Genomic DNA, 16,972 nt, shown 5'->3' with positions numbered 1-16,972 from the left:
ATTGATAAAAATAGGTGAATCTAGTAATAAAGATGATTTACCACACCTGTGGAACTACTGGAAGCAGTGATAAACGCATTTTTTGCGTTGTAGTTTCCTCGCTATAGTGAGGAGAAAAAGTTTTGTGTTACACTCGGGTGCAAATGTATTTTACTTCTCGTGTGTTAAAAAACTCGCAAGTTCAGGATTCTATATATTGTCGAAACACTCGCTTCGCTCGTGGTTCAACTATAGAATCCTTTCACTTGCTCGTTTTTCAATTCCACACTCGGCGTTAAAATACAACTTTTCCCCCTTGTATAACAAATAACTATTATGCAGTGCACGAAATAATGCACCACATACTTAGAAGAAAAATATGGGCAGTAGTTATTTTTCACTTTCAAAGACAAAGATATAAAGTAAATGAATTGACCGACCGTGACGTCACTCCTCAGTATTTCATAGTAATTCCAAATTAACAAATCGTTTTGACAGTTCTTAAAAATAAGCTGATTTGACTAGTAGGAATCTAGCCTAATGAGCGGCATCATGACAGTCGAAATGTATGAAACAGTCAAGTTTTTTTTTGCGATTTCAGCATTGATCCCATAATAAAAGTTGTTCATTATGACCTCAAATCAAAAGTCACTAGGCAAAGTTTGAACGGTCCTTTTTATTTCATCCTGTATACTTATACCTATATGAAAATAAAATTTGCGTAATAGAATAGAATAATAGAATAGAATATACATTTATTCGTGAACACAGGCAAGAGAAAATACACATAATAACAACAAGACAGAAAATAATGAAGTGCCACGAAATGGCCTCATCTCAGCGTGTTGCTGGGGACTTCCAGCGCTGATCTTCCGATGAGACCAGTGAAAAAGATTCACGGAGGGCAACAGACAGCAGAAAAGCAAAACACATACAAGAAAAGTGGTCAAACAGTTAAAAAGAATATGAAAACGTTACAAGAAAAATAACAACAGACTGTGATCTATATCTACAGTTTATTTAATAAAATTGAGCGTATCGAATGCCACAACGGGCGCATTCCGTACATATTTCAGTCGGACAATGTTCCGTTTTCCATATTTGTCACTGTCATTGAATTGTATTGTTAATAATTAAATTATCACAGGTGTGGAATTATTTGCAAATGTTTGTTTAGTGTTAATAAATTTAATGTCGAAAAATATTTCTAGAAGGAAAATAAAACGGTTCCGTACTCGGCACACCGTTTTGATAGTGAATAGTCTGACCTAAAAATGACCAAAATAATTTCAAATTTCAATAAAAATATGACGTTTATTAAACAGAAGTCACAAATACAGATAAATTATACTTATATTATGACTGGTTATTCTTTCCGTCCGTACCGTTTTTACATAGGTACCATATAATATTTTATTTTATATATTAATAGGAGATCAAAAAAGACGAGTGGCGTGGGTAACAATTGGAGGCGAAGCCAAAAATTGTTAATAAAGACGCCACGAGTATTTTTTTACTCACTGAAACACCGATGCATACAATACTTTTTCTACGGCCATTCACTTAGTTTTTAATAGTTTTCTAGAATAATTTTCGTGAAATTCACGCTGTTTCCTGTATTTTGCACTGACAGCGCAGCTGCCCAAAGCCATCCCCCGCCGGCTTACCGCACACGCGCGCAGTATCGTTATAACAATGCGTTGCCATGGTTACAGAGCCAAACAATGCGTTTTCAGTTTTTTCGTTACTGCGCGCGTGCGCGGGAAGCCGGTGGGCGCTGGTTTTTGGGAAATAGACTTTTATGTAGGGTTTTAAAGATCTATGCACGACCCTGTAAATAACGAATTACAGTTCGGGAGTAGAAAAAGTATATAATATGACTGTCAATAAACTGTCAAAAGATAGGGTGTTCTTTGTTCTATTATTTTTCTGTTTCAATACAGTGATTTGTGCATTAGTGTTCGTAAATATCATTGTTATAGATATGTAAATATCACAATTTATTACAGTTATTTAGAATTTACCTTTCAAATAAAGATAAATTGTACAAATAATTAATTCAGAAAACTGTCAAAGAAAATAACTTGATGTAATGTATGCGTATCGAAAACAATATTCAATAAGAAATAAAACCTGTCATAAAACAATTAATAATTGTTGCATTATTACAATTAATAATTGTTTTAACGCTATAATGAAAACAAAGAACGCCGTGTAAGTCTCAACAAAGATGACAACTGTGTAAATGAAATTACGAACGTGTGCTTAATATTAATTACTTCACAGTGAAATAACTCATGTTATTCGGTAAATATGCCAACCGTTTGTTTGTGCGTACGTCACTTCTCGCTTAAAATTGTCTGTCATCGCCTTGTTTGTTGTATGATTTGGAGATCCGCAGGCAATCCTTTTTAACACCCGACGCAAAGACGACGGGGTGTTATAAGTTTGACGTGTCTGTCTGTTGTGTGTCTGTTTGTGGCACCGTAGCTCCCGAACGGATGAACCGATTTCGATTTAGTTATTTTTGTTTGAAAGCTGAGTTAGTCGGGAGTGTTCTTAGCCATGTTTCATGAAAATCGGTCGACTATGTCGCGGTCGGGGGTTTTTCAAAATTTTTTGATTGAGAAGAATTGAGATTGAGGCTTAAGAGTGCATCGTCCGTCCAGTGACGCTCTCCATAGCCCTTTGAGGGATATCTACTGTAAAATTGTAAGAAAAAAGTCACTTTTTGAATGTTTTTTTTTTTAATGTTTTTAATTTAATTTTTTTTTTTAATTTTTCCTCTTCATAATATTCATAAACGACCTACCGAACTGTATTACATGTGGAACGACTTATCTGTACGCGGATGACACCAGCATAATTCTAAATTCTGATTCTGAAGACACGTTTAATGATTTGATGCAGAAGTGCTGGACTGAGCTCACAACTTGGTTCGCAGCAAATGGTCTACGTATCAACTGCAGTAAATGCTTCTATATGATCTTCCGTCGCTGCAGTAATAGCTCTGACTTTGAGTGTAATATTCCTATATCTAAATCTAACTGTGTATGCTTTCTAGGAGTAAATCTTGACCCGCATCTTAGATGGAATATGCAAATTGACAAAGTTAATAAGAAATTGGCTAGTGCATGCTATGCACTGAAAAGTTTGTCCAGTAGTTATGATAAAAATATATTGAAACATGTCTATTTTTCTTATTTTAATAGTATAATAAGCTATTGTATTGAAGTTTGGGGAAATGGTGTCAATATAAACTCTGTCCTTTTGAAACAAAAAAAAGCTCTTAGGATCATAGAAGGCTGCTCTAGATTACCTGTCACACATAGAGATATGTTCATAGATAATAATATTTTGACTGTAGTATCGCTGTATCTTTACCGTATATGTTTGTATATCCATCGTAATAAAGCATCTTATTCTACGATTGGGGATAGTCAAAATTATAACCTAAGGAACAATGACAAACTAGCTTTACCTGTATCTAGTTATGCACACTTTAACAAAAGTCTAGGTAATAATGCTATCAAGGTATACAATAAGCTGACCAAAGATTTGAGAGACTGTGATGACATTAAATTATTTGACAGAAAAGTGAAAGAATATTTTATAAATAGACCATATTACTCAATTGACGAATATTTTGCTAATTTATTCAATTAATTTGACATTTTTTTCTTTTTTTCATCTCAATCTTTTAAATTGTATCTGTGACGTATTTTGAAATCTGTTTAATGTTAATCTGGTTTTTATCTTAAGAATTTTGTTATATTAGTATAAGGATTTTTAAACTGTATTTGCATGCATATACCTGTGCTTTCATTTTAGCAAATAAATCAAATCAAATCAAATCAAATCAAAATGGCTGTATTTCGAAAAAGTCCTGCGTGAAAAAAATGACTTCTCATAAAATACACTGTGTAACATGAGGAAACCGAATAATCTTTTTTTTTAATAATTTTATCATATTAGAAGTGTAAAATGTCATAACTTTTCTGGATTTCGCCTACTTTCAGATTTATAAGCATTTTAAAAAACTACAGTTATTTTTTATTTCTCAGAACAAAACGCTGCTTTGATAGCGATGATGCCATTATCGGACATAATCTAATTATCCTCGTTGATAGATATCAAAAAGCAACAAGTGACTTGTTGCAAAAAAGTGCCGGTTTTACGAACAACATTTATTTTTTATGTGAAAATAAATAAAAAAAAAGTAATAATACACAATTTTTTTTTTTTGTGAAATTTACTTGACGTCATATTTCACCTTTATTTTGTATATTTTTTTATGTCTCCACCTAGGCAGCTGTAAGTCCTACAACCACTATCTATTAGTTAACAGTATTCTACTGACCCTACTGACGGTGTCACATGTCTGGCAATGAATCAAATCTCAATAGGATAGGTAATCCAGGTAATCTAGGCGAGATTCCGTCTAGATTTTATTAGGAAACCTGACTCCGGCTTGATTTCAATAATTTATTGCTCTTTAGGATTCAAGCACAGATAAAATATAGAATTAATGGTTCAAGCTCACATAACCTCTATCAGACTAGAGAAGTAATCCATACTAATATTATAAATGCGAAAGTAACTCTGTCTGTCTGTCTGTCTGTCTGTCTGTCTGTCTGTCTGTCTGTCTGTTACGCTTTCCCGCTTAAACCACGCAGCCGATTTTGATGAAATTTGAAACAGACAATCTTTAGACCCTGAGACAGAACATAGGCTACTTTTTATTTCGAAAAAAAGGGATGAAGGGGTTGAAAAAGAGGTTGAAAGTTTGTATGGGATTTCTTAATTTTAAAAGATAAAACCATGAAACTTTATATTTTAGCACTTGATAAGAAATCATTAAACATATATTTAAAGTCACATACAGGTCGAACGCGATTAATTAACATTATTTTTACCTTTAAAATAAACATGGTGGGAAATAAACATTAACTAAAAGCGGGTAGATTATATTTATTTGTCTACCCCGAACATTTATATAAATTAAGATCGGGTAGTTTTGTGTTGTTTACATCTCCGGTGACATTTTGCTGGGACGTCAGTCTTCCGCGACCACGGCCAGTGCAACCTGGCCGAAACGTTGGGAAAAAAGGTAAAAATAATGTTAATTAATCGCGTTCGACCTGTATGTGACTTTAAATATATGTTTAATGATTTCTTATCAAGTGCTAAAATATAAAGTTTCATGGTTTTATCTTTTAAAATTAAGAAATCCCATACAAACTTTCAACCTCTTTTTCAACCCCTTCATCCCTTTTTTTCGAAATAAAAAGTAGCCTATGTTCTGTCTCAGGGTCTAAAGATTGTCTGTTTCAAATTTCATCAAAATCGGCTGCGTGGTTTAAGCGGGAAAGCGTAACAGACAGACAGACAGACAGACAGACAGACAGACAGACAGACAGACAGAGTTACTTTCGCATTTATAATATTAGTATGGATTATTTTTACCTTTAAAATAAACATGGTGGGAAATAAACATTAACTAAAAGCGGGTAGATTATATTTATTTGTCTACCCCGAACATTTATATAAATTAAGATCGGGTAGTTTTGTGTTGTTTACATCTCCGGTGACATTTTGCTGGGACGTCAGTCTTCCGCGACCACGGCCAGTGCAACCTGGCCGAAACGTTGGGAAAAAAGGTAAAAATAATGTTAATTAATCGCGTTCGACCTGTATGTGACTTTAAATATGTGTACAAAGCGCGAGAACTTAAAGTGTTATATCATTAAACATCTTGATAAGGGATAAGGATGAGGATAGGGATAGGGATAGGGATAGCGATAGGGATAGCGATAGCGATAGCGATAGCGATAGTGATAGCGTTAGCGATAGCGATAGCGATAGCGATAGCGATAGCGATAGCGATAGCGATAGGGATAGGGATACGGATACGGATACGGATAATATGGGTATCGTTAGAGGGATACGGATAATCGGTCGGCGGTCTCTTACAATCAATGTGCTCTAAGACGATCGTTGTTTGCTTGCTTGAAGATTACGTTTGCGATAAGTATAAGCAAAATGTAAAAAAATTTAAGGGATAATAGAAAAAAGTACTTTTTACCCACCGATCATAGTGTCGAAATACGGGCTATGTGGGATGTTTATAAAGGTTTCCCCAGCGTATATAGAATTACCTACGCTGTGGTCTCCGGTGACATTTTGCTGGGACGTCAGTCTTCCGCGACCACGGCCAGTGCAACCTGGCCGAAACGTTGGGAAAAAAGGTAAAAATAATGTTAATTAATCGCGTTCAACACGTATGTGACTTTAAATATGTGTACAAAGCGCGAGAACTTAAAGTGTTATATCATTAAACATCTTGATAAGGGATAAGGATAGGGATAGGGATAGGGATAGCGATAGGGATAGCGATAGGGATAGCGATAGGGATAGCGATAGGGATAGCGATAGGGATTGCGATAGGGATAGCGATAGGGATAGCGATAGAGATAGCGATAGCGATAGCGATAGCGTTAGCGATAGCGATAGCGTTAGCGATAGCGATAGCGATAGCGATAGCGATAGCGTTAGCGATAGCGATAGCGATAGCGTTAGCGTTAGCGATAGCGATAGCGATACGGATACGCATACGGATAATATGGATATCGTTAGAGGGATACGGATAATCGGTCGGCGGTCTCTTACAGTCAATGTGCTCTAAGACGATCGTTGTTTGCTTGCTTGAAGATTACGTTTGCGATAAGTATTAGCAAAATGTAAAAAATTGTAAGGGATAATAGAAAAAAGTACTTTTTACCCACCGATCATAGTGTCGAAATACGGGCTATGTGGGATGTTTATAAAGGTTTCCCCAGCGTATATAGAATTACCTACGCTGTGGTCGATGTGTAATATTTCTACAATCATTGCAAGCAAAAGTATTATGTGCAATCGAAATAATCGCAGATAAATATACCTACAGAGAAACCTAAGGATCCAAATGAAAATCTTAATGAATACTTTTATTACGCGGGCGAAGCCGCGGGTAAAAGCTAGTAAAATAATATGCACGCATGGCAATCCAGCTATAAAGGATACCATAGAGATATAAGTAAGGGAAGTTACTCAATACATCAGTAAATGCGGGTTATTTGTAGTGTAGCGTAGCAAATAGCGTAAGTTGTGAGTTACCACTACTCGACACTAGGTGTCAACAGTGTCTCGTCTGCCAAAAATGTAATACTAGAACAGTTTACAACCTATATTACAAGCAGAAGGAATTGAAAACAGAATACTGATTAATACTATTGTAATATTAGCTAAAATTGGTGAGCATCAAACTCTTCGTTCGTCGCGACATATATTGACAAGTAGCAGTACTGATCATTTACGCTGTTTGACGCGTGATTGTCGCTAGATGTCACTACAAATAACCCGCATTTACTGATGTATGGAATTACAACTCTTCCCTGACTTATTCCTCTATGATGATACTTATTTTTCATTTGAAATGAAAACCTTTTTAATCATATTTTTTTTTTGTTGGAATCTCGAATAAAATAGACCTTATTGAAGCATAACGGTCCTTGTGGCAATGAATGCTACAAATTTTATCATTTTATACCTATTTATTTGCCATTTATAAAACCAATTTGAACATAGAGCGCCATCTAGAAGACTATTCAAGTACCTACCTATAAATATATTTAGGAAAATCTTCACTTTAAATGCTGTTTTTAAATGGCTGTAATAAAGTGATTGCTGTTCTTTTTGTATAATTTGGGGGCAAAATTATTGAAATTTAGTTGACAGCTGTCAACATTTCTGAATTATTTAAAAATGTCATTCCTCATCTGAATATTGCTCCAGAATTCCATGCTCACAAAAAAAAATATTTTGACGTTGTTTCTGCTCACCGAGCTTATTCAAATAAATTTTAAACGATTTCGATGGAGGTCAAAATGCGAAATACGTACATGTAAAAGAATGCATTTTAATGTATCCATAATACAAACCATAGACTCAAGAACACATTAAATATGGCTATTTTAATTATATTTTCTTGACATTTCGTAACATTGTTGACAAGGAGAAAAACTTAATAAATAAATACCTTCCTAAATGTTAAAAAGAAAATTAACAAAATAGAAAATGTATATTTTTTTTATCACATAATGAAAATTTTAATTTAAGTACCTACCTTATTTATTTTCTATTGTTTAGTGTCTGGTGAAATTTCAATAAACAAAATAAATATTGAATGTGGTGTTTGCTACGTGTTCACACGCTCATACCTTTAAATTAAACTATGTATGCCTGTTGCTGGAACTTGGCCTGCGCACTACCGTGCGCTTAGAATATACAATTACAGATGTAGTGCGAAAAGATTTGCCTTCGTATTATTACGGAAACGTACGAACGTGTCATGCTATTTCTGTCAGTCTCAGTACAAGATGTACTGACATTGACTGAACTAGCATGACAAATACGAACGTTTCCGAAGAAATACGAAGGAAGCCCTTTTCTCACTACATCTGTAATAATTTTGATGCTAATATTTCGTGGGAAATTTTGTAAATTTATTTTTTAGATTAGATTAGATAACTTTATTTCTTAATGGAAATTACTTGAAAGGTATAAAAACACAAATTCACAAAAAGGTCGTCAAAATGTATACAAAATAATAAAAAAATAAAATTAAATAATAAAACAATAATAAATCATGAATCAAAAAAATGAGAAAATAAAAAACAATAAAAACGTCAAAGAAGCGATAAAATTAATAAAAAAAAATTCAATTTCAAAATTCATCAATTCAAATGTCAATATGTTATATATAAGACTAGGATTTCCTAGTTAATATAATGTGTACTCTTAAAAATAGTGTCAAAAAATAAAAATAAAAAAATATAATAAGAAACAATAAAAAAATAATAAAATACCTACATTGCTATGAATAACAATCCCCCTAATTAGGTCGGCAGTGCCACTCGGCACGGTCTTATTGCCAGTCGATCTTACATCACAACGCCATCTAGTGAGTTTTCTGAGAGTTGATGTATGTTTAGTCATTCGATCGGAAAGTGTCTTTCAGGTCGCTGCGCTAAGCGAGGTGACCGCTTCCCAGCTCCGTAGTAATAAATAATACTACTTATACACGACTTGCCAATAAATGAGAAAGCCTCAGATCACATGTTTGTTGACCTCGGCTCCGCGTCGGCCGACATTTACATTAACAATAAAATTATGTCTTAATGTTATTTTGTAAATTAAATATAATTATTCTTACACAGATTGACTGAGGCCCACGGTAAGCTCAAGAAGGCTTGTGTTGTGGGTACTCGGACAACGATATATATAATATATAAATACTTATATACGTAGAAAACATCCATGACTCAGGAACAAATATCTGTGCTCATCACACAAATAAATGCCCTTACCGGGATTCGAACCCGGCACCGCGAATTATTACAACTATTAATACGGAAAAGGGATATAAATAGGTTTAATTGAAGAAATAATGATCTGATTTTCTCTTGCGCGTGAGTTTATCTTAAGACTAGCTTATACACTAGCGACATCTGTTGAACTAATTGTGAGCGCATTTCTGCGCACTTCCTCGGTTCCTGTCCTCTACTCATGAAATTTGGTTCCCTATAGACATTGGGTACCCAACCAATACCTATTAAAATTTGCGAAAATTTGGCATTTATATAATAATCATAGTAAATAGGTACATAATTCAGTTGAAGGGTTAAAACTATAGGTACATAATTATTAAGCAGTGCCAGAAAGATTTTGTAAGCTTTTAAAATTTTAAACAACTAACTTAAAAGCTAAAAGCGCCATTACAATTCAATACACATTCGACTTACCATATAAATCATATATGATTATTTTTCTACTTTTTATGTTTACACTTTTTTATTTATATTTTGGTGATCATTTGTCCGGTTTACATTTTATGAACTGTATTAATAAAATATTATCTCTACATACTATTTTTTTATTCTGAAACTGCTTTTATAGCGCTATTTTTTTATTTTTCTCCTTACTGTTTTATCTCACCCTGAGCGGAATATTTTTTTTACATATTGCATGAAATTTTCATAAAACGCAAATGAATTGGAAGAGCGTTATTTCTGCACAGAATAAGCAAAATTATCTATACTTATACAAAACTTTAAAGACACTTAAATAAAATAAAAAAAAAATACAAATGTCTTATATTTTTTTAAACAGTTAATTGTTGATTTGTTGGGCTTTCATTGTCACTCAACTTTTTTGCCTAGTCACCAATTACTTAAGGAAACGGTTATAACAAGCTCAAACAAGCTTTAACAGCCAATTAACCTGGTTGTTAGTCATTGCCTTCAAGCTGATGGTTTTTAGTTCGAATCCCAGGCAAGCCTATTTTTGGGTGATAGTAATTAAATTTTGTAAAACCCCCCGATTTTCATCAAACATGGCTAAAAACGCTCCCGACCGACTAATTCAGCTTTAAAACTAAAAAACTAAATCTAAATCGGTTCATGCGTTCGAAAGCTACGATGCCATAAACAGACAGACAGACACGTGAAACTTATAACACCCCGTCGTTTTTGGATCGGGAGTTAAAAAGGGTTAGTTACATGTCTTAGAATTCAGCTGATACCTAATAATATTTTAAGAAATATGAATTAAATAGTTAATATACGAGTATGACTATATTAGTGGATAAGGACTTCAATGTCCGAGGCTGGAATCGAACCAGCGTCCTTTGTAATCGCGGCAGATGCCTAATACCGCTCGGCCACCCAATTCACAGCGGTACCTATAGTTCGATTTTTTCTCTAAGTGTTTGTAGTGTTGTGCCTATTTTAAGCGTTTTTTTTTTAAATTTTGTTTCTTAGTTATATTTTTTATTTGTTTAACTAATTTATATAGTAAGTAAATGACATAGAACGTTCAATATGATTCTAATATGATATTACCTATCCCTTATTTACTTGTTTTTCATATTTATTTAGTATTTTCAAAAACTAATAGCAGTCTTATGAACTGAATGTTTTTTTTTATATAAATAATGTTTTTTTTGCATCAACGTGTTACGAAGTAGGTATTATAATAGTGAGCGATCCAATAAAAATAAATAGATAGAATCGTGTGTGCTATAATAATTGATATAATTAATAACTAGGCGATCACGCCTTATTATCTAATAAGCATTCTAATGTTATTTTAAAATATGCATAGGTAACAAACACTACGGGATGAATTCAGAAAAGTATTTGAAATTCTATTAAATTAAAGTCGGCATTAATTTCTTAAAATCCGAACGACTTTTTAAAAATTTCACTTCTTTAAATAATTGATGAAATAATGTAGTTTAAAACATAACTGTATTGATAATGAATAATTACAATAATAAGAATTTCGTATGTAGGTATACTATGTGTATACCTACCACTAAATATTGTTCAATCTTTATGTTTTTTTAGCAAAGGCTTTCATTACCACCGTGTGTGCCTTTGCATATCTTTGCTTCTACTCTTAGTACCTAATCTTCGTAAATTATAAATTCCCTAAAAAACTGAAACTCACCATACAAAATCCTTCCCAAAGCTTCCAAAATGATCCGCCAAAAAACACACTCACTCACAGCACTACAAACATTAAAAAACTAATCTGTCAAAAAGCGCGCCGATTGGCGCTGAAAATTGACAGGTAATCTTTTTAATTATTTTTTTTAAACTCGAACGTACGCGGGTCGCGAATGCAAGTACAGACTGGCAAATACGATCCGTCCCCCCACCAGTGAAGGCGTGGCCCTACCTTACCGTGAGGCGTGGTCTCTACAGACCTTTTTTTCTCCATATCCCCATACTTATACACGTCGAAATTTCATCCGCTTTTTTACTTTATTATAATGTAATGTATATTTGTTTGTCGTATTTAAATAAGAGTGAAGTTGTCATTTCGTCAGTGTCCGTATGATTTCGTATCTCAATTTTATTTTTTAATATTCGATCGCGGGTTAAAGTTGTTTATTATTAATTTATTCTATGTGTGCGTTTTAATATTAATAAGGGATTGTGTTGAAGATGTTGTTTACATGCCACAGATGTAGTTTAAGTAGATACCTATTTTTAAAGGTTAGGTTAAATTGTTTTTTGTATGCAAATATATTTCTTTTTTAATTGATGACGTTATTATATTTCAATTTAAAAAAGCTTTTGTGTATAACTAATTAAATTATCAAATATTTCAGTAAACTTATTTACAATTTAATATTCTTTTTATATGACTATTAAGAAATCAATTTTTACTATAACCTTATTAATGTGCAATTAATAAACCTACTATAAAACCGCCATGAAAATAATGTTATTATAAAATTATTTAATGCCGTATGGTGTATAGATAACCTATAACGGGTGTGTAGTGCAAACTTTATAACCTGAGAATTTAGAAAACGCCGTAGATAGCTATCTTATAATAAAATCCATCAAGATACCTATTCGTAATTTATGATTAATGATAGGTACTTATCATTACCTAGGCATATTATACAGCGCGTAAACCTAATAAGGGCGATAAATGAAACCAGGCATATAATTCAATATTGTTATCATTAATTATATGTACTGTAAACGTGGTTGCGATGACAATGACAACTGTCAACGAGCGTTTGACGCGAGTGTGTTTGCATTACGTTGCGGGCCTAATTAATTTGTATGGATAAAAAAAAATATTTCAATTTTAAGTAAAAGTTATCTAATTCCATTTTTTATGTCCTATACTCACCACCGTTAAGAGGTTCGCCCTTATTAGGTTTACACCCTGTATTTTAAGTATTATAAACCTACAGTAGATAACAATTTTAAAATTTTAACTAAGTTCTTGTATTTTTACATGATAGGTATTTATTTTTAACCCCCGACGCAAAAACGGCGGGGTGTTATAAGTTTGACGTGTCTGTCTGTTTGTCTCTCTGTTTATCTCTATCTGTCTGTGGCATTGTAGCTCCCAAGCGGATGTTTCGATTTAGATTTTTTTTTGGAAGCTGAATTAGTCGGGAGTGTTCTTAGCCATGTTTCATGAAAATCGATCCACTAAGTCGGGGTTTTTTCACAATGTTAATGTTGCGTATAATAATAATTCGGCGTAATAAATTAATATTCGAATAAAAATCAATTAAGATACTTTACACCTTCATTTTTTAAAGCTAACTTGGTATTGGTAACAGAATCACTTACTCCCCTCGACGAGACGTTACTCACCCCCTCCAGGGGTAAAGGGGGAAAAGTGAAATAAAAGAAACACTCCGAAAGAGGGCACTTTTTAATTAGTGCTCGTTTTTTAAGTGTTCTTTAAGACTGCGCGCGTTTAGACAGGCAAGTTGGTGGAGAGAGCACTCTCCTAAAAGCACTGGGGTCAACTGGTTTTTTTTAAATACTACGACGGTGGCAAACAAGCATACGGTTCGTCTGATGGAAAGCGGTCACCGTAACCTATGGACGCCTCCAACTCAAGGAGTGTCTTATGCGCGTTGCCAACCCATTAGAAACTTGTACACTCATTTTTGCTGCAAAAAGGAGTGTACACTGTACAAGGTCCAAGGAGGGTTCCGGTGCCGACGACTCAAAGGACAATAGACGGAACAAAAAGGAAAGGAAGATTAGGTACTTGCTTACAAGGATATCGAAACTTTACACCTACAAAAACCAATAGAATAGGCTAGTTTCGTACTAGTCAAATCAGCTACTTTTTAAGAACTGTCAAACGATTTGCTAAATGGAATTACTATGAAATACTGAGGAGTGACGTCACGGTCAATTCATTTACTTTATATTTTTCTCTTTGACTTATTAAATATAAATTATGTTTAAACATAACTACGGTCCATATTTTTCTTCTAATTAGGTGGTGCTTTATTTCGTGTACTGCATAAAATATTTTATTTTAAGTATAGGAAACTAGCCTATCATTTATGATGGTGCAAATGCAAATACCTACGTACAGTCACAGATGTTTTCTATACCTTGTCGCTTTAACGTCGTGTATGAAATGTCATACGAAATTGTCAAACGATTAAAAGCGACAAGGTACAGAAATCATCACTTATTTTTGCCGGTGACTGTACCATAATATAAATTAAGATAGACAGTGCATGCAAAACGCTAATGGAAAAATAAATATTATGATATTATACATAGATATGTAAAAGTAATCTTAACTAATGCTGCAAAATGTAATTAACCTGCATAGGTACTACATAAAATATATACTTATTTACAAGAACGATTTAATACTGGACTGACAAAGCCCATACAAAAAAGCTTACCTCTGAAATGGGCCTTTTAGACAAAACTAGATGGCGCTGCTCGCAGCCTGGAAGTGGCCAAAATCGGAATACAATCCAGGTCTCTTTAAAGCAAGAGTAAATAGGTATCTCATAGGTAAACGTGCTCCACCGTAGACCGCATCATCACTTACCATCAGGTGTGATCGTGGTCAAACGTCTACCTATCCATACTAGAAAAAAAAAATCATATTTTCCCCAAATATTTTTGCGTGTTTTTATTTTTTTATAAGAACAAATGACATATTTCTTTATTTTAAAATCATAATACCACGTCAATACACATTTTGAAAAAAATTTGTAGGCATCATCAATGTAGTTATGATAGTATTTAATAGGTGGCGCTAAAAAATCGAGGTTCGATTCTTAGTATGAAGTATGTAAATCCTATATATTTATCCTTGATATTTACAAGTAAGAACCAGTGTTTGGAAAGTTGTGCCTTGTCTACCTAATATGCTAAAACTTAAGAGTTTAATAACAATATTATAATGTATCGTATAAGTTAAGTGCAGAAGTTATTACTTGGGTAAGCTGCTAATGGATCTATTAATGGAAATATTTTACTCTTGCGTTAATGTTTCATATTATTTTCTTCGGTTATTAGCGCGATAGTTACTCATGAAAGAAAATTATGGAAACTGATTTCGTATAATGATGAATTTGCAATCAGAAAATAGTTTATAATGACACAAAATTAACTATAACCTAACCACAAAATTAAAATTTTGTAAAAACCCCCGACTGCGTAATAGTTGACCGATTTTCATGAAACATGGCTAAGAACACTCCCGACTAACTCAGCTTTCAGACAAAAAAAACTAAATCTTAATCGGTTCATCCGTTCAGGAGCTACGATGCCACAGATAGACACACACACAGACAGACAAAAAGACAGACAGACAGACGGACAGACAGACAGACAGACACGTCAAACTTATAACAACCCGTCGTTTTTGCGTCGGGAGTTAAAAAACAAGTTTCTTAAAACAAACTGAAATTCGGTTAAAATATAAATATGGTGGGTTCACAAATTAATGAAGTGTGTACCTAGTAAAGCTAGTCGTTTTGAAACTAGAGTGTATCAAGAACCAAGCTTGTTGAGGGTTCGCAGTTCGCAGAAGAAAAAGAAAAAGAAATCATACAAAAACAAAATCATGAATTAACTATCAAGGAAATTTTCAAGTTCATGATTAGCGGCGGCATCAACGGTATCGCTGAGATAATAGGACTGTATTTATTTATTATTATTTTATTTTCAGTCAGTTTCATAAATTCAGAGTTTCGTGCGGGGTAGGTGATTTTTTAACCGCATCCCAGTAATCTTCAGTTTGTAATCTCGCCGATGGATGGTTGGTGGTGGATGGATGAACGGTCTCAGTGATAATCTGCAACAAATAAACACTTTTATTTGAAATGCTTGTTTTGTTCAATAAATCGAGTCCCTTCCTAACAAATACAAAATTAATATCACAATAACAGCTGATTTAGATAGATAACTTAGAAAATCATTTGATCAGACAACTTATACACGTCCAACCAAATCTTGGCACTAAAATTCAAATTTTATTTAGGTATTTCTTTTGAACCTTTCGCTTCGCATTCTCAGTCAATGTTTAAGTGCTACGTATGGTTCGTCGATATGTATTGTCACAGTTTAGGGAGGCAGGCGTCTTATAAATGACAATTAGACGGTGAGCCCTACATATTTTCAGATTTGCCTGTGATAAGATTTGGTTGACAAGAATGAATCCACACTCATAAGACGCATGTCTTGCGGCGCGCAACGGACGTCTGTGCCACGCCGCCTGAATATAATTCAATTGAATGTGTACAAAATGTACTGAGGAGACGTTTTTTGAATTACATGCAGGCGGCGTGGCGGAGCCGTCCGTTGTGCGCCGCGAGACACGCGACGCCTAAGTGGGGACGCTGCCTTAAGAAGTTCAGATGAAACGTTAGTTCAAGTTACATCTAAACGAGGCACGGCGTAGCTCGACAGAAAAGGGGGAAAAATACGCCTGTAAGTTGCAAGATATTCTTAATTAAACTTTTTTACAAGTCACTTTACACTCTTAGCTCGTGTTTTAGGGAGCTTGTTTATGAGATACTTTCTCTGAGAGATGATCCTGCGCTTTTTTTTTTTTAAAGGTTAAAGCTTGCGTCTTTTTTTAGTAAAGGACAAATTGTATCGTGCGATTAAATTATTAATATATATTTCCTAGCTCAAATAACCCGGCAACCTTCAAATCAAGGGTGACCAGGCACCTTCTGGGCGAGCTCACTTCATCGTAGGCCACGTTTTTGCCTATGGCTAGTCTCTGGCCAAGAGTAGGCACATTTATAATAATAAAATTAAAAAAAAAAAACAATTTTATGACCTTAAAATACTTTGTTTTGTTTTCTATAATCAAAAATGAAATTTAGACAAATGACGACGTATAAATATAGTAGTTTTATACACGTTGTAATGTTTCAATATTTGAAACAATAACTATAAAAATAAATATGTTACTTATTTATTTTCTAGTTCACGTAGGTAAAACTTTACTTTTTACTAGTCAACCGACTAGCGATTTCATTACCAACCTCCTATATGTGCCATTCTCAAAAAAAAACCGGTCAAGTGCGAGTCGGATTCGCCCACCGAGGGTTCCGTACAAACTTTCAAACTCTCCAGTT

General features: G+C 33.9%; 1 protein-coding gene across 3 annotated transcripts in view; it reads right to left on the bottom strand.

Moving 5' to 3' along the window:
• Positions 1-11,774, bottom strand: part of LOC125238606 (homeobox protein invected-like) — a 119,675-nt gene extending 107,901 nt beyond the window's left edge. For 2 of the 3 annotated variants that reach the window (XM_048145959.1, XM_048145962.1), the window contains exon 1: positions 11,530-11,774. The gene's annotated coding sequence lies outside the window, so the exon portion shown is untranslated. The remainder of the gene's footprint in view (positions 1-11,529) is intronic. The other variant, XM_048145960.1, reaches the window with a different exon arrangement.
• Positions 11,775-16,972: the final 5,198 nt, after the last annotated feature.

Source organism: Leguminivora glycinivorella, chromosome 24 (genome assembly GCF_023078275.1).
Source record: "Leguminivora glycinivorella isolate SPB_JAAS2020 chromosome 24, LegGlyc_1.1, whole genome shotgun sequence".
In the NCBI taxonomy this organism is placed as follows: Eukaryota; Metazoa; Arthropoda; class Insecta; order Lepidoptera; family Tortricidae; genus Leguminivora; species Leguminivora glycinivorella.
Note: the sequence above shows the minus strand (reverse complement) of the source record. Positions and strands in the feature narration are given on the sequence as shown.